A 19,717-nucleotide genomic window follows, 5' to 3' on the forward strand; every position below is an offset into this window, starting at 1 on the left:
ACACAATATTCTAGGTGAGGCCTCACCAAGGCTCTGTACAACTGCAGTAAGACCTCCCTGCTCCTATAATCAAATCCCCTAGCTTTGAAGGCCAACATACCATTTGCCTTCTTCACCGCCTGCTGTACCTGTATGCCAATGTTTAATGACTGATGAACCATGATACCCAGGTCTTGTTGCACCTCCCCTTTTCCTAATCTGCCGCCATTCAGATAATATTCTGTCTTCGCATTTTTGCCCCCAAAGTGGATAATCTCACATTTATCCACATTATACTGCATCTGCCATGCATTTGCCCACTCACCTAACCTGTCCAATTCACCCTGCAGCCTCCTAGCATCCCCCTCACAGCTCACCGCCACCCAGTTTAGTGTCATCTGCAAACTTGGAGATATTACACTTAATTCCTTCATCCAAATCATTGATGTATATTGTAAAGAGCTGGGGTCCCAGCACTGAGCCCTGCGGCACTCCACTAGTCACTGCCTGCCATTCTGAAAAGGACCCGTTTATCCCGACTCTCTGCTTCCTGTCTGCCAACCAGTTCTCTATCCACGTCAGTACATTACCCCCAATACCATGTGCTTTGATTTTGCACACCAATCTCTTGTGTGGGACCTTGTCAAAAGCCTTTTGAAAGTCCAAATACACCACATCCACTGGTTCTCCCTTGTCCACTCTACTAGTTACATCCTCAAAAAATTCCAGAAGATTTGTCAAGCATGATTTCCCTTTCATAAATCCATGCTGACTTGGACTGATCCTGTCACTGCTTTCCAAATGCGCTGCTATTTCATCCTTAATAATTGATTCCAACATTTTCCCAACTACTGATGTCAGGCTAACCGGTCTATAATTACCCGCTTTCTCTCTCCCTCCCTTTTTAACAAGTGGTGTTACATTAGCTACCCTCCAGTCCATAGGAACTGATCCAGAGTTGATAGACTATTGGAAAATGATCACCAATACATCCACTATTTCGAGGGCCACTTCCTGAAGTACTCTGAGAAGCAGACTATCAGGCCCCAGGGATTTATTGGCCTTCAATCCCATCAATTTCCCTAACACAATTTCCCGCCTAATAAGGATATCCTTCAGTTCCTCCTTCTCACTAGACCCTCGGTCCCCTAGTACTTCCGGAAGGTTATTTGTGTCTTCCTTCGTGAAGACAGAACCAAAGTATTTGTTCAATTGGTCTGCCATTTCTTTGTTCCCCATTATAAACTCACTTGAATGCAAGGGACCTACGTTTGTCTTCACTAATCTTTTTCTCTTCACATATCTATAGAAGCTTTTGCAGTCAGTTTTTATGTACCCGGCAAGCTTCTTCTCATACTCTATTTTCCCACTCTTAATTAAATCTTTTGTCTTCCTATGCTGACAGTCCTCAGGTTTGTTGCTTTGTCTGGCCAATTTATATGCCTCTTCCTTGGATTTAACACTATCCTTAATTTCCCTTGTTAGCCACGGTTGAGCCACCTTCCACATTTTATTTTTATTCCAGACAGGGATGTACAATTGCTGAAGTTCATCCATGTGATGTTTAAATGTTTGCCATTGCCTATCCACCATCAACCCTTTAAGTATCATTTGCCAGTATATTCTAGCCAATTCACACCTCAAACCATCGAAGTCACCTTTCCTTAAGTTCAGGACCCAAGTTTCTGAATTAACTGTGTCATTCTCCATCTTAATAAAGAATTCTACCATATTATGGTCACTATTCCCCAAGGGGCCTCGCACAACAAGATTGTTAATTAGTCCTTTCTCATTACATGTCACCCAGACTAGGATGGCCAGCTCCCTAGTTGGTTCCTCGGCATATTGGTCTCGAAAACCATCCCTAATGCACTCCAGGAAATCCTCCTCCATCACATTGTTACCAGTTTGGTTAGCCCAATCAATATGTAGATTAAAGTCACCCATGATAACTGCTGTACCTTTATTGCATGCACCCCTAATTTCTTGTTTGATGCTGTTCCCAACCTTACTACTACTGTTTGGTGGTCTGTACACAACTCCCACTAGCGTTTTCTGCCCCTTGGTATTCTGTAGCTCCACCTATACCGATTCCACATCATCCAAGCTAATATCCTTTCTTACTATTGCATTAATTTCCTCTTTAACCAGCAATGCCACCCCGCCTCCTTTTCCTTTCTGTCTATCCTTCCTAAATGTTGAATACCCCTGGATGTTGAGTTCCCAGCCTTGGTCACCCTGGAGCCATGTCTCCGTGATGCCAATTACATCATACCCGTTAACTGCTATCTGCGCGGTTAATTCGTCCACCTTATTCTGAATACTCCTCGCATTGAGGCACAGGGCCTTCAGGCTTGTCTTTTTAACACACTTTGCCCAATCCCATCTGAATTTTATATTTTTCTATGAGATCCCCTCTCATTCGTCTAAATTCCAGTGAATAAGCCTACTTGATCCAGTCTTTCTTCATGTGTCAGTCCCGCCATCCCAGGAATCCATCTGGTGAACCTTCACTGCACTCCCTCAATAGCAAGAATGTCCTTCCTCAGATTAGTAGATCAAAACTGTACACAATATTCAAGGTGTGGCCTCACCAAGGCCCTGTACAACTGTATTAAGACCTCCCTGCTCCTATACTCAAATCCTCTCGCTATGAAGGCCAACATGCCATTTGCCTTCTTCACCGCCTGCTGTACCTGTATGCCAACTTTCAATGATTGATGTACCCTGTCACCCAAGTCTCATTGCACCTCCCCTTTTACTAATCTGTCACCATTCAGATAATATTCTGCCTTCCTGTTTTTACCACCAAAGTGGATAACCTCACATTTATCTACATTACACTGCATCTGCCATGTATTTATCCACTCACCTAACCTGTCCAAGTCACCCAGCAGCCTCTTAGCATCCTCCTCACAGCTCACACTGCCACCCAGCTTAGTGTCATCTCAAACTTGGAGATATTACATTCATCTAAACCATTAGCCTTTCGAAAGTTACTACTGAATCTGCTTCCACCACCCTTTCAGGCAATGCATTCCAGATCATAACTCACTGTACTAAAAAATTCTTCTCCTCTCCCCCCTGGATTTTTTTTGCCAATTATCTTAAATCTGTCTCTTCTGGTTACTGACCCACCCGCAAACGGAAACAGTTTCTCCCCATCTACTCTATTAAAACCCCTCATCATTTTGAATACCTCTATTAAATCTCCCCTTAAGCAACTACAACAATGAATTTCACGCTCCTGATCTTTGGGCACTCGATGGGTGTGTGGGGGGCCGGGGGCGGGGGGAAGCGGGCAGGTAAAAGGACCTCCTCGTGTGACTGCTCCTGGGCCTGGCTAAGGTGGCCATTAACAGGTTCAGGCAGCAGGCGGTTGAGGGGGTCGTTTGGCCCGACTGCCTGCCTCTCTTCTGTGGCTACGTTCACGCCCGGGGTGTCCCTGGAAACGGAGCACGCGGTGTCTACCGGTACGCTCACGGCCTTCCGCGACCGGTGGGTACCGGAGGGACTGGAGTGCATCATCACAACCAGGAACAGAATTTTAATTTGATTTGTAAGGTTCCTTTTAATTTGGCTCAGTTACAGTCTTTATTTGTTGTGCCCCTTTAAAAATGGGGCACATGGTTGACTTTTTAAATTGGCAATCAGGGTAGTGCGTACGATGTAGTATATATGGACTTTAGCAAGGCTTTTGATAAGGTCCCACATGGTAGACTGGTCATGAAGGTTAAAGCCCATGGAATCCAGGGCAAAGTGACAAGTTGGATCCAATATTGGCTCCGAGTTAGGAAGCAAAGGGTAATCATTGATGGATGTTTTTGTGACTGGAAGGATGTTCCGCAGGACTCAGTATTGGGTCCCTTGCTTTTTGTGGTCTACATCAATGATTTAGATTTGAATATAGGGAGTATGATTAAGAAGTTTGCAGATGTAACTAAAATTGGTTGTGTGGTTGATAATGAAGAGGAAAGTCATGGGCTGCAGGAGGATATCAATCTACTGGTCAGGTGGGCAGAGCAGTGGCAAATGGAATTTAATTCAGGGAAGTGTGAGGTGATGCACTTTTTGGGAGGGCTAATAAGGAAAGGGTATACACATTAAGCGGTAGGCCACTTAATAATGTAGATGAACAAAGGGACCTTGGAGTGCTTGTCCACAGATCCCTGAAAGTAGCAGGCCAGTTGGATAAGGTGGTTAAGAAGGCATACGGAATGCTTGCCATTATTGGCCAAGGCATAGAATATAAGAGCAGGGAGGTTATGCTTAAATTGTATAATACTTTGGTTAGGCCACAGCTGGAGTATTGCGTGCAGTTCTGGTTGCCGTATTATAGGAAGGACATGATTGCACTAGAGAGGGTACAGACCAGGATGCTGTCTGGAATGGAGAATTTTAGTTATGACAGATTGGATAGGCTGGGTTAGTTCTCATTAGAACAGAGGAGGTTGAGAGGAGACCTCATTGAGGTGTACAAAATATTGAGGGGGCTGGACATAGTGGATAGTAGACACCAAGGGTCTATTGCCATTGGTGGAGGGGTCTATTATGAGAGGGCATAGTTTTAAGGTGGTTGGTGGAAGGTTTAGAGGGGATTTGAGGTGGGGGGGGGGGGCTTCTTTACGCAGAGGGTTGTGGGGATTTGGAACTCGTTGCCTGGAAGAGTGGTGGATGCAGAAACCCTCACCACTTTTAAGAGATGGTTGGATGGGCACATGAAGTGCCGTAACCTGCAGGGTTACGGACCTAGAGCTGGTAATTGGGATTAGACTAGATGACCTTTTGTTGGACGGTGCAGATATAAAGGTAAGTACTGCAGAGAATAGAATACGACCAGGGTGATCTCCTGGACTAGTTTCGATCACCTGGATGAGTCGGAGAGGAATTTTCCCAGATTTTTCTCTCCCTAAATTGGCCCGGGTTTTTAATCTGGTGTTTGCCTCACCCAGGAGATCACATGGCTCCGGTTGGGGTGGAGTGTAGAATGTTTTCAGTATAAGGGATGTCGCAGTTGTGTGAGGTGGACTGGTTGGGCTGGGTGCTCTTTGCCTTTCCGTCATTGTTCATAGGTTTATATGTAACCTTTAGGGCTGTTGATCAAGGGCTGTGCGGCTCTTTGTCGGCCGGCACGGACACGATGGGCCGAAATGGCCTCCTTCTGCGCTGTAAATTTCTATGTTTCTATGTTTCTAAAATGAAAGTCAACAATGAATGGCAGGTTTAAACAATATATTTTAGGTATGTATTTGGTGTTAATTATTAAACATCAATGGTCACTCTAATTATTTTTGGGCACAGCCCATTCAAATTTCAGCACATGCACGGTTTTCCCATCGTAAAGCCAATAAGCGGCCTACGCAGGACCTACAGACTGCTGCGCAGCTTAATGGGAACATTGGTAAACAACAGTTCAACATTTTTTGATTGAAGAAGGACTCAGACATAGGAAAGTCTGTATGAGATGTGATTAATGGTAAATAGTACATTTCACATTCTCATGCCCACTTCTCAACTCGGGAAAAGAACTGTAAATCTTTGGGGTAATGCAGGTTGCGTGCAAGGTGGTGGGTTGGTTGTTTTAATTTACTTTACATAGGATTACATCGGATATACGGCACAGAAACAGGCCATTCGGCCCAACCAGTCCGTGCCATGTTTATGCTCCACTCGAGCCTCCTCCCGTCTTTCCTCACCTTTAGGTTGCAAGTTCAAATCTTGTCATTTCTACATGTGAATGTACATTTTGATCATACCCCCCTCCCCAGTGAGTGTATATTGTATAACCTGTAAAATGCTTCACTAGTTGTGATTTTTAAAAACCCTGTGTCTGTGTTACATAGTGGAGCTTGAAATAAATCCAAATGTTTCTGGTCTGTAGTATTTCCATGCTTTATTAAAATCCACTATTGGTGTCTCCTGGGAAAGACAGATTGTGTTACAATGTGCCTATTTCAGTATTGGCTGATCTCTATGTTACACAGAATGTTCCAAGAAGTAATACATGTGGTTTAAGGCGATAAATGTTGCAATGGATCAAATAAAATTATAAAATTATGAGGGGCTTTGATAGAGTGGTTAGGGAGGACCTATTTCCCCTAGCAGAGTGGTCAAATAACCAGAGGGCATAAATTTAAAGTAATTGGTAGAAGGATTAGAGGGGAGTGGAGGAGAACATTTTTCACCCAGAGGGTGTCGGGGTCTGGAACTCACTGCCTGAAAAGGTGGTAGAGGCAGAAACACTCATCACATTTAAAAAGTACTTGGATGTGCACTTGAAGTGCCGTAACCTACAGCGCTACGGACCAAGAGTTGGAAAGTGGGATTAGGCTTGACAGCTCTTTTTGGCTGGTACAGACATGATGGGCCAAATGGCCTCTTTTTGTGCCGTAAACGTCTATGATTCTATGAAATAGTGTTCTGAAAAATGATCCCTTATTGTATATGTTGTTTACTATATAGTGCTGAATGAAACGATGGTCTGAAAACGTAAAAAATCTTCCACATTGCAAACTTGAAATGGTGGGAATAATGTATGCTCCTCCCCACCCCCATCTTGCAAACAGTTCTTGGTTGAGAGGGAAGGACAGCTGAGCTTGTGTGTGTATCCAATATTCCAAAACCACCAATACTTACCTTTATAATTGATGTATAAAGCTCCTAAGCACAGCAAGATTCTCATAGATAGCTTGGACAGTGTCACATATATAAGAACATAAGAAATAGGAGTAGGAGTAGGCCATCCGGCCCTTCGAGCCTGCTCCGCCATTCAATAAGATCATGGCTGATCAACTCCACTTTCCCACCTGATCCCCATATCCCTTGATTCCCTGAGCAATGTTCCTGAGCAATGCAGAATTGTCCTTGCCTACTTGGGGAAGGGATTGTTTGATTGCAATCACAGCCTGGATTAGTGGTAGTGGTGCTTTTGAATCAGTAGGTCACTGATTAAAGCACCACTCCAAGATTTGGGTATGTAGAACTATGCTGATGGGTCAGTGCAGTATTGAGGGATGCTGTATTGCTGGAGGTGCACCTTTTGGATGAGATGTTAATCATCATCATCATAGGCAGTTCCTCAGAATCGAGGAAGACTTGCTTCCACTCTTAAAATACGAGAACCACAATCCCTGTCACAGGTGGGACAGATAGTCGTAGACAGATAGACAGAGATGTTAAACTGAGGTTCTGTCTCCCTGTTCAAGTGGATAAACATATCTTGTGGCACGACTGGAAGAACTGCACAGGAGTTATCCTGGCTAACATTCATCCCTCCAGCAAAACAGATTTCCTAGTCATTCATTTCATTGCTGGTTGTGGGCCCTTGCAAACTAGTTGTTACATTTTTTGACAAAACAAGTGATTACACTTTAAAAAATAATGTATTGGCTGTGAAGTACTTTGGGCCAGCCTCAAGATGTGAAAGGTACTTTATAAATGTAAGTTCTTTCTTTAATAAAGTTGTAGTTACCCAGGGAAGACGAGGTAAATCGCAGTAAGGTCTTGCCTAGACCGAGACAAACCATGCAGTTCATTTACCTACAGGTGCTCAGTGGAACTATCTCCACTGTCCTTTTTAAATCCTTTCCACTACACTGTATCTTATGTAACCACATTAGTTGTATGTGTTCACAGTATTCTATGTGTGGTTTCGAATGCCAGTATTACTTCCTTCATTTCCATTGCACGAATCTCCTTATACACCAGAAACAGTTAACATTTCTGACCATCGATTTAAAGTGTAGTCACTGTTGTTTTGGAGGCAAACTTTAACTTATCTTTCTGTTTCAGATGCTGATCAGCCTGCTGTGCCTCCAGTTTTTACTTTTGAACCATTTTTATAATGGCATTTGCTTAATTTGGATTCCGGGAGATCAGTCTTTGAGCTGGTTGACTGCCTTTAAAAATATCGCTGCAGAATCATAGACCTATGAAAAACTGGGTCTGCCATTCTGCCATAAGTCTGATTTAATATCGTATAATTGTGGGTAGCCAGTTCACAGACAATGATGAGTGTCAGTTTAAAAGCAGCATTCAGTGCAGTTTGTCCCAAATTGCTCAGTGCGTGTGGCTCTCTTTGAATGATATTCCATTCCTCTGAACCGCCTAGTTCCCTATACGACCCAAAATCACCTTGGACATTCATCACCGGCATTTATAAATAGTGTGCCGCACAAAGTACTAAAGTAATTTCAGCTTCCATTTAGGAAAAGTTGAAATGAACATAACCATTTAATTATTCTTACGTCAATTTATTATCCAGTTGAAAACACGTTTCTTTATCCTAAAGTCTCTTTTGAGGCACCTTTTCAAGTTCCTTCTGAGAGGCGAAATGTATGACTCTCACCAATCTGTTGTGTCCATAAATAATTATGCTAGACGTGACCTGCCATTTATACACCCGTTTATGCTAGGAACAGTTGCTTTCCCATTGTTAACTGTGCTTGAATTGCTTCCTTCATAACATTCCTTTAAGCTCCTACGTGATGCATCTTTAATTTGCACCCGCTCCATTTTTGTTTGATTTTCCTCGCTTGTATTTTATTTCCCAAAAGGGCCCTTTAAACTCAGCCTGTGCACCATCTCTTGCTCCTAATCATCTCACCGTGTCAAGTCTGACTGTATAATCACTGGTGCCCAGATGTACTCCTGTAGATCTCTCAAATTTTCACAATCCAAGACTTGCTATTAAATAACAGATCACATCCTGGTCTCTTTTGAAACATGCTTAGCGAAGAAGCAACCCTGTATTAGCTCCATGAACTGACCTGTTTGTTAATTTAGAGCATGGGACAGCTATGGCATGCATGCCATCATTTTGGTCCTTGATCTGTAGTCCCCTACAGGATTCCACGCCAGTAAAAGACACAATAACTTGCTGTATGTACACGCACAATATTAGACAACTGTCTTTTCATAACATCCTGAAAGCACAATTTTCTTTACATGGCTTTAATTGGGAACAATTAAGAACGCGCAAGAATTTGTTAATATAATTTATATCAGCTATGCTTGCAGGTGAGTTTTACTACAAGTAAATTCAAATAATCCAAAAAGAGTTTCAGCATACCAGTAGCTGATAGTGAGTTACAATGGTGTCAGCTGCCACTCAGTGCTAGCACGCTTGTTTCTGTGTCAGAAAGTGATGGGTTCAAGCCACTGCAGAGACTTGAGCACATAATCTAGACAGACACTCCAGTGCAGGGAGTGCTACACTGTCGGAGACGCCGTCCTTCGGATAAGACGTCAAAATGAGGCCCCATTTGGACCCACAGCACTATTCAAAGAGCACGGCGGGGTCTCCTGTTGTTCTGGCCAATATTTATCCCACAACCAGCATCACTAAAAAAAACAGAATTATCTGGTCATCTATTTAATTGTTGTTTGTGCAGCAAATTGGCTGCAATGCTTCCCCACATTTCGCAATACTTCATTGGATATGAAAGGGGCTATCAAAGTACAAATTCTAAGTACTTATTCAATTGATTGGTTCTGATTATTTTATAAACTTAAAGAATGGTCCTTACTGCCAACTGTTCTTTACAGTATAAAGCTGAGTAGTTTTAAAAATAACTTTTGACCCGTCTTAATCTTGTGGCAGTCACACAGACATTGTTAGAGCGGGTCTGATAGAAAACATAGAAAATATGTGCAGGAGTAGGCCATTCGGCCCTTCGAGCCTGGGACAAACCAGAAGCAGTGAAGTAAGAGTTGCAGCCTCAGGAAACAAAGACTGTTCTGTTAGGATCCGCTTATCAACAGCCGATTATTGGGAAATCAACAACGCTTTATCTATTCTAATATTGAAACTATTGTAGTACAAAGGGATATTGTATTCTGGGGAAACTGGCAGTTTTGATATACTTAATGGTTCTGAATGACTTTCTGCGAGAGGCCATAACTGTGCACTGTGTTGTGTGTTTCTCTCTCCCACACAAATTGTTTTTGCAAAGTCATCTGCTTGGAAACAAAGTAAGAAGCTATTGAGTTCTATCTGAATGTGTCCTTTGGCAATGCTCCAACTGCAATTCCTGGTATTGAGCAGAGACACACGGACATTTTTAGCACATCTAAGTGAAGTGGATTGGAGCCGTAACCAGCGACATGTGAAAAACTGAATGATTTTAAGTAACTGCATTCTTTAAATTCTTGCCTTGTGCTTTTTAAATGAATGTTATAGTTCATGCACAAACCCCCAGTATTTTATAGTATCAGAATCTGGCCTTTCTGGCAACTTTGATGTCTTTTAACACTGATCTCAAGAATATCAAAATGGCGACAGTTCATTTTGACTCTCCAGATCCTCTAACCCAGAGAAAGAAAGCATTGTGTTTGATCAGGGGCATGAGGTGAAATGACCATCATTATAGCATTGTTAATAGGCCCTGTCAAGTCACATAAATATAGAGGATACATAAATAAAAAGACACAGCTACCTTCTACAGCCCATCAGTGGACTGACCTAACTGCTGTCACAATTTACCTTGACCAAGTAGCCATTTTTCATGTTTAATTTAAACCAAATGTGAGGAACTCGTGGACTTCCTCATCCCCAAGATTGAGACCACCTTTGCAGCTGTCTCTGCTGCTTCTTGCCCTTCAATGACTCCTAACCTTGACCCATCCATCCTCTTCAACCACCAGCCCATCTCCAACTCTCTTTCCTTTCTCAGGTCCTTGTACGTGTCATTGGCTTCCAGCTCTCCTCACAATATTCCCGTTGAATCCTGCTTGTCTGTCTTGCATCCTTCCCACAACAGTCCGAGTTGGTCACAAATGACATCTTCCATGACTGTGGTGCTTATCCACTTTGACCACTTCTCCACTGAGCCATCCTTCTCCAATGCTTCCCCTCCATTATGCAGCTCCATGCAACTGTCCTTTCACAGTTCTGTTCCTTCTGAACCAAGGGCAGCCTGTACATGTCCAGTAATGCCTTCTCTTCCCTTTCCCACACCACCATTTCAAATATCTCCACCTGGAATACTGCATTAAGTTTTAGGCACCAAACTTCAGGAAAATATTATTGGCCTTGGAGTGGGTGCAGCACAGATTCACTCGAAGGATGAGTTATGATTGGCTGCAGGTCAAATTGGGAAGTCTGAAGCCATTCTTTTTGGGGTCCACCACAAATCGTGCTCCTGCACCGCCACACTCTCTGGCTGAAGCAGGTCATCCATAATCCTGGCATCCTGTTTTACTCCAAGTTAAGGTTTAACCCTCACATCCTATCTGCTTCCTTCCATCTCTGCAACATTGCCAACTCTCCATCCAGGGATCAGCACATTGAATTGCGGAACAATAGATCGGAGCCAGCAGATCATGGAGAGAGAGATGATCAGGGATTGACACATTGGGGTGGGGGGGTGGGGAGATCATGGTCAGCACATTAGGGCCAGGAGATCGAGAGGTCGAGATGAGTGCATCTAAGAGGGTAGACTGGGGTTATAAATAGCGTAGAAGTTATCTTGAAAAGAATGACGAGTGCCACAAAATGTAAATCTGTATATTAATTGTTTTTAGTTCTAAGAAAATGGAATTGCAAGCCTTATTACAGGTACAGCGTTGAGAATCCGGAGTTCCAGAATTCCTGCTGTTCTGGAATCCGGACACCAGGAAGATCCGTGGCGGGGTCGTCCGGAATCCGGAAAATGTTCCGGAATCCGGACACCCACCGTGGCCGCCTCTGACCTCTCCCCTGCCTCGGGTCTCCACTGACCTCTGCCTCGCCCCCGCCTCGGGCCGCTGCCGACCCTGACCACCCCGGCTGCCGCTCGGCTGCCTGATCCCCCGACCCCTCCCCTACCTAGGTATTGTGAGTACGCTCCCGTTCTCCGTCTGCTTTACTTTCTATGTTTCGATGTATCTTTTAGTATTGGAGCGTTCTGCTTGTGCTGCTTTCACCATTGACGTTGGAGGCATCTGGGCCGATCCGCTGCTTGGCTCGGGTGTTCTCAGATTCGGGACGTCATAAAGACATTCCAAAGTCTGGAAATACACAGAATCCAGAGCGGCCTCGTTCCCGAGGCTTCTGGATTTTCAACGCTGTACCTGTACAAAAATAAGTAATATTGTGCTAAGTAAACTATTAATCTAAATTACATGACAAATGGCTTAGTGGGTAACACACTCGCCTCTCAGTCAGAAGGTTGTGGGTTCAAGTCTCACTCCTGGAACTTGAGCATATAAAACTCCAGTGCAATACTGAGGGAGTGCTGCACTGTCAGAGGTGTCATCTTTCGGATGTGTAGTGGAGTATGTAAAATAAACACTTAACACCAGGTCAGGAGACGTTAAACTGAGGCTCCGTCTGCTCTCTCAGGTGAATGTAAAATATCCCATAGCACTATTTCGAAGAAGAGCAGGGGAGTTATCCCGGTGTCCTGGCCAATATTTATCGCTCAATCAACATAACAAAAACTGATTATCTGGTCATCATCACATTGCTGTTTGTGGAAGTTTGCTGTGCGCAAGTTGTTTGCTGCGTTTCCCACTCTTAGGCAGTCCCCTGGAGTCGAGGATGACTTGCTTCCACACTAAAATAAGTTCTAATGACTCATGCTATGTCCCGAACTTCATTATAAAGGGTGGAAGATGCCTGTGCGTGAATTCTATTAACATGGGGTGGCCGGTGCACATCAGCCACCACACAGACTTGACAGAGCAAGGTCTTGGTCAAGTGGCAAGTGATCCAAGACGATTGGAGACCAGGCTGCGCTGCATGGGCTTAGCACATGCACACACTCCTACTGACCCCCTCCTTCCCTCCCTCAGGTCCTCTCTCCCTGGTTTTCAGAGATTGCAGTGTAGGTGAGCGCATTAATCTTTGAGCAGCTTGCGTATTTGTCCATAGAATACTGACCCTGTACCCGGGACCCCCGGCTCAAGCTCCAGCGCGCTGCTCTGCTGTGCTTTTTCGCTCTCCCTCCAGCTGCTCATGCTTTGGTTGTTGCTTCGTTACCAGTGACCACGCGTATTCTGGCCTCGTGTTCCGGCCTCGCTGCTGATCTCAAGTCTTGACCTCCCTGTTGGCTCGTGCTGTACCTTCCCTGGGTCCCGACTTCACTGCTGTGACGCTGACCTTGCCCATATTTCTAAAACGCACTGTGGTTTCACCTGTGGATAGCAAATACTGCAACATAGCAACTTACCAAACTTACTTTACCTACATTATAACAATAATTACACTTCAAAATACTGCATTGAAGTGTCAGCCGAGAATTATGTGTTCAAGTTCCTGGCGTGAGACATCCTCAGAACATGAAAGGCACAATATAAATGGGAAGCGTTTATTTGTATTGTAAAAATGGCCATCCCATGTCTCTGATTGGTCCCCTTGGAGGATAAGCCACACCCTGAAGTTTCTCTGGAATGTGTAACTGGAACCGCCCAGCCCAAGTTCTCTCTGACTTTGCAAATTGTAACTCGATCCACTTTGACTTCCAGAAGCCACAGAGGATAGATCTCCCGAAGTGCTAGCTGAAGACCCTTATCCCAACCAAAGTTCCTTGCCCCCCAGTGCAAGTGTTGCCTTCCTAGCCAAAGTCCCTTACCCCAGCACAAGTGCATCTCTCCCCCCAGCCAAATTTCCTTGCCCCAGCGCATGTGCATAATCGCCCCCTCCCCCTTATCATAGATGGGGCATTGTGTGCAGTTTGTTAACAGGTTTATTGGGTATGAAGTGAATAGTGACAGTGTTGTGACGTCTGGTTGGAAGAACCTCTCTACCCTCTGATCCCCCATCCCGTCTCTCTACCCTCTGATCCTCCCCCCGTGTGTCTCTCTCCAGATTCTCTTTCCCCACCCTCCCCCCAAGCTCTCTCTCTCCCTGCCCCCAAGCTCTCTCTCTCTCTCCCCCTGCCCCCAAGCTCTCTCCCCCGCCAAGCCAGCCTTTCTCTTCCCCCCCCCCCGATCTCTCTCTCTCTCCCCCTGCCCCCACGAGCTCTCTGTCTCCCCCACCCCCCTGCTTTCTCCTCCACTGCCCCAAGCTCTCTGTCTCCCCGCCGCCTTTCTCCTCGCTTACCCCCAAGCTCTCTCGCTCTCCCAGTCTCCCCACCCCACCCCACCCCACAGGATCTCTCTCTCTCTCTCCCCTGGTCGCTCAGAGGCCCACGGAGGATCAGAAGGCTCGGTCCGAAGTGGCTTGGAGGCTCGCTGAACGTGGTCGGACTGATTGCAGAGTCTAACTGTTAGTTCAGGGCTGCACTTCCGGTTCTGGTACTTCCCGTTCGGGCGGGACGCATCGGGGGCGGGGACTCGACAGAAAAAGTACAGTACAAATAGTCCCATATAAGTGCAGGTATATTCTTTCTTTGCTATGGTAGGACCTGCCGACCCTGTAACTTCTACCCTCAAAAAGGATAAGAGCAGCAAGCTCTTGTGAATGCTATCACCTCCAAGTCACACAGCATCCTAAATGGATATATTTTGTCATTCTTTCACACTCAGTCAAAAGCCTGAAATTTTTTAAATAACATTATCACAAGAGTATCATCACCTTAGCACTGGAGCACTTTAAGAAGGAAACCCACCATCATCTTCTCAGGACAAGTGATGGACAATACACGTGGCTTCAGCAATGCCGATACCCCAAGAACAAATGGGGGTGGAGGGGAGGAAAGAGGGAAGAGATAGCATTTCCACTAACTGAGCACAAGTTACAGTACCAAGTCTCAAACTCAAAAATGTTTTTTGGTAATGGGGCAATGTGACAAAATCCACCAACTCAATTTTCACAAACTTGAGTCCAGGTTAAGATACTGGAAATGAACTTGTTCCCACTCTCTCATACTTGCTATAATGGGACAGAATTTGCAGTGGGCATAACGGTGTACTCTCAGAGTACGCCATCATACTGCCTTTAAAATGGACAACAAGTTCAGGATTTCCACGAAATCACATTACAACCGTGACTACACTCCAAATGTACTTCATTGGCTATAAAGCACTTTGAGACTTTCGGTGGTCATGAAAGGCGGTCTATAAATGCAAGCTTTTATTTTAATGTATCTGTCATTCTTTTCTACTCTTTCCAACCTTGCACTATTGGACTTGGATCTTTACCTAAGCTTAAGTTAAAAAAAATCTCCTAGGAATTTGAGTCAGACTCTTTGTAATTGTGAGTTGCGAGTGCATTCAAAGAATGAGTTGGTTGAAAGTTTTCTTCTCGATGTTATGCTGAAACAAGATACTTTATCCAGGTTACTTATTGTATTTCTATGGCAGTATTTATCAGTGTGTTCTGCTCTGTAAAATAAGGATTAAAATATTTTCACCTTCAATGAAGTACTGTGTGACATTTCCCTTTAAGCTTAAAGGTGACAGAATGTGTCACTGCTGCAGTGACTGACGTTCTGATTATAGCTCACTGGGCAAACGGTCTTATCGAGCAGGAAGTACTGCGCACACTTAGGTTCTTCGGTTTGTTTGTGGTGAAATCCAGTTTTACCGTCATTTCCAACTTATAAAACCAAACATTTTGTTGACATTAAGAAGGCACGTTGTATTTAATAGTCTGAACACCAATTATAAATATGTTTGCGCAATCAAGAATTTCACAGCCACAGTTTCTCCCCATTCTGTAAAGTCATTCGCTCAGAAGCAATGGCGAGGCGGAGTGGGAGATGGGAAGAAAACAGGAACAACAAATGCCCGAAGTCTGAGAATACCGAGAGGCCAAGGTTTACAATTTGTGCATAAATTCACAGAACTATGTTCGATATAGTGTCAGTGTGTGTGTATGTGTGTGTGTGGGGGGGGGGGGCGGGTGGGGGGGAGAAGAAGGAAATTGGACTGCAGATCTTTTTGTAACTCCTGCCCTCCATCACCTTCACTCGGTAGGATAGGCATGTCGGGGCTGCAGATTTTAAATGCAACATCATGGCAAGCAGCACTGAGGCCCCACCAATCTCTGCAGTTTTTAAAATCTCAATCGCTGGCTACTCGGCTGGTCATTGTACTGAGTGACTGCAGGATAAACTCAGCTTTTACATAAGAAAAGTAGGGGTCAGAAAAGAAAATTTTGCTCATCGAAGCCCATACTAGTAGTACCCGCTAATTAGTAGTTTCTAACTAGTACTCTTACTAGGATACAAATTATCAACACAACAAAGCAGCTTTACACAGTGCTCCAATGCTGCTCTTAAATATTATTTAATGTTCCTTAATTTTATTTCCATTTTAATAAATGCTTTAAGGTATTCATCATCAACATGTTCATCAATAACCTCAAGGGCTTTTACTCCTGCATCCTGGTAGTAGTTGGACAGTTCCTCTGCATATGAAATCCATACACAGTTGTGGCACCCTTTCATACAGCACCAGGTCGGGGCTATTGGGGGAGGTTTGTAATTTATCATAAAGCCACTGTCATCCTTATGACTTTGTTCTTTATGTTGAAGATGACTCTGGTTGTTTTCTTTATTCTCCTTGCAGTTCAGGTTCCTGGAGGGAGTAAAAAGCCGTTTGCACGTGGTAGCAGTTCGGTTATAGTACAATGTCTGCAAAGCTCTGAAGAGTCCAGGCAAGTGCGATGAAAGAGGCAAGCTTGATGTCCACCTAAAGCCACTGGAGGAGAACCTGGAACGTCGTCCGTGAGCTCCCTGAGGAGTCAAATGAAGAAAGCTTATTGCTCATTGCATGGCATACAAGAATGCAGTGCTTATTAGTGATATGGAACTGAAATGTTGTGAAATACCAGGATGTAAACAAAGCTTTGTCAATGAGGACATAAAGAAAGTCCCTGTCCCAAAATAATTTGTAGTTCCATGATGTACCCCTGATGGGGTACTGAATCTTGCTGATCAGCTTGGCACCAGCTTCAATCCTTGGTCTGGACTAGTCTCAGACAGAATGGCAGTAGTGTGGCCACAGTGCCTCTGGGCTACAGACATTATCCAGGGTTCCTGTCCTGATCACTATCCAGTGACCCCACTCCCCCACCGATGGAAAGCACATGTACGGGTATGGTTGAGGACAGGATCGGGCTAGGCTGTGATATCCCGACAGTCTAATAATCTGCTGACACTTGCTGTCTGGGCTCACACTTGAAGAAAGGCTTTTTGAGTACGCTATCAGAAGGGCTTATCTGCATGCCTGTGCGCTCAAGATTAGCAGAGGCCATTCTGAGGCTCTTGCAGGGAGCTCAGTCTTAGTTCTCGGTTTGATCAGCAAGTGGTTTCAAGATAAAGAGGACTTTTTTACAGCCTCTCTTAATTGTTACTGCCTCATCTCTTTGCATCTTAGAGAACTGCATTTTAAATTTTACTGGGAAGAGTTTATTTATATTCAAATAGGAAATGGGTTATATGAAAAATTACTGTTTCAGAAGCCATTTTATTGCTTTGAACTAGAGGCATTTCTACTGTTAGAATGATTTGTTAAATGCTCCTTCCCACCACCCGCTATGGCCCAGCTGGTTACGGCATTCAGTAGCTAAGCCACAAAACTAGAAAGGTCCCTGGTTCGAATAGATCGCCTCAGTACCTCCAGGCTAGAGATGGGGGGAAGAGGGGTAAAAGTCGGTTGTAATGCCTCATGCAGTTTATAACCTCACTCACTATCTTGGCTCACACAAAGAGATCGCCCAACATCTGTAGAACCATAGTCCGGACAAAGAAGGGGAGAATTTGTCAGATGAAAAAAGATTTACTGATTGGTTAGTAGATTGTAAACAATAAATTCTCTTTAATGACCAGAATAGTACTTGGCTGCACAGGATAGGAAACAGGATGCAGCACTGGGCAATAACCTTCAGAGCTTAGTGACATGGTGCGCACAGCACACTGTGTGTTATTTTTCATTTACATAGTATGGTTCTTTAACCAAGACAATCAGGATACAAGAGTTAACCTCTCCCCCCACTAATCCCGCCCATCCCCAAATATTGTGTGTCAACTTTTAAATCTAATTATAAAATATCTATCACTTAAATACAAAAGAAAATCTATGAAATCATAATGAAACATTTTTGCATACACGGGTGCTTAAACTGAGTGCATGTGTGACCTTTGATCCTACTTCACAATTTATATGTCAGCACAATATCTTGCATTTATATAGCACCGTTAACGTAGAAAAATGTCCCACGGTGCTTCAGGGGAACGTAAATTGACACTGAGCTAAAGGAGATATGGGGTTGGGTGACCAAAAACATGGTCAAAGAGGCAGGTTTTAAGGAGCGTCTTAAAGGAAGAGAGGGAGGTGGGGTGGTTTAGGGAGGGAGTTCCAGAGGTTAGGGCCTATACGGCTGAAGGCACGACCACCAAAGGGGGCAAATGGAGTGGGGATTCACAAGTGGCCAGAGTTGGAGGAATGCACAGAGTTGGCGGGTTTTAGGAGGCTAGAGAGATAGGCTGGGGTGAGACCATGGAAGGATTTGAATACAAGGAAGAGAATTTTAAAACCAAATCGTTGGTGGACCAGGAGCCAACGTAGATCAGTGAGCACAGGGGTGATGTGTGAGCAGGGCTTGGTGTGGGTTAACAACTTGCATTCATATAGCGCCTTTAACGTAGTAAAATATCCCAAGGCGCTTCACAGGAGCATTATCAGACAAAATTTGACACCAAGCCACACAAGGCGATATTAGGACAGATGACCAAAAGCTTGGTCAAAGAGGTAGGTTTTAAGGAGCATCTTAAAGGAAAGAGAGGTAGAGAGGTGGAGAAGTTTAGTGAGAGAATTCCAGAGCTTAGGGCTCAGGAAGCTGAAGGCAGCGCCGCCAATATGGAGCGATTAAAATCGGGGATGCGCAAGAGGTCAGAATTAGAGGAGCGCAGATAACTCGGAGGGCTGGAGGAGGAGGTTACAGAAATAGGGAGGGGTGAGGTGATGGAGGGATTTGAGAATGAGGATGAGAATTTTAAAATCAAGGCATTGCTTAATATAGGTCAGCGACCGCAGGGGTGATGGGTGAACGGGACGTGGTGCGAGTTACGATACAGGCAGTAGAGTTTTGGATGAGCTTAAGTTTATGGAGGGTGGAAGATGGGAGGCTGTCAAGGAGAGCTCTGGAATAGTCAAGTCTGGAGGCAACAAAATTATGGATGAGGGTTTCAGAAGCAGATAAATTGATGCAGGGGCAGACTCGGGCAATGTTGCAGAGGTGGAAGGAGGCAGTCTTTGCAATGGAGAGGATATGGGGTAGGAAGCTCATTTCAGGGTCAAATAGGACATCAAAGTTGAGAACATCCTGGTTCAGCCTGGAAGTTGCCCAGGAAGTTGGATGGTGTTACATCTTTAATACTCTTATGAATGATTCCACGAGGTCTAGTATTGTACTTGAGCTGTTGTGACCTTAGTCCCATTTATTGTAGATCCAGAGTGAGGCACAAGCATGGTGGGCAGCCTTTTATACTGGGCCCTGCACACCTATGCAGGTGACCCTCAGGTCTCCCACCACAGTGCTCTCTGGTGGCACACCTTATGTGACTATACAGTTAGTATACATGGTCTGCATACATGACAGATGGAATCGGTGGTGAGGGCGGAATACAATGTCTTCGATTTTCCCAGTAATTAATTTGAGGAAATTGCAGCTTATCCAGGAATGGATTTTGGTCAAGCAGTCCGACAAATCAGAGGCAGTGGAGGGGTCAAGAGAAGTGCTGGTGACACAGAGCTGGATGTCGTCAGCGTACACATACCTGACATCATGTCTTCGGATGATGTTGCTGAGGGGCAGCATATAGATGAGAAATAGGAGGCGGCCAAGGATGGATCCTTGGAGGAGTCCAGA

This window comes from Pristiophorus japonicus, chromosome 16, assembly GCF_044704955.1.
Source record: "Pristiophorus japonicus isolate sPriJap1 chromosome 16, sPriJap1.hap1, whole genome shotgun sequence".
In the NCBI taxonomy this organism is placed as follows: domain Eukaryota; kingdom Metazoa; phylum Chordata; class Chondrichthyes; family Pristiophoridae; genus Pristiophorus; species Pristiophorus japonicus.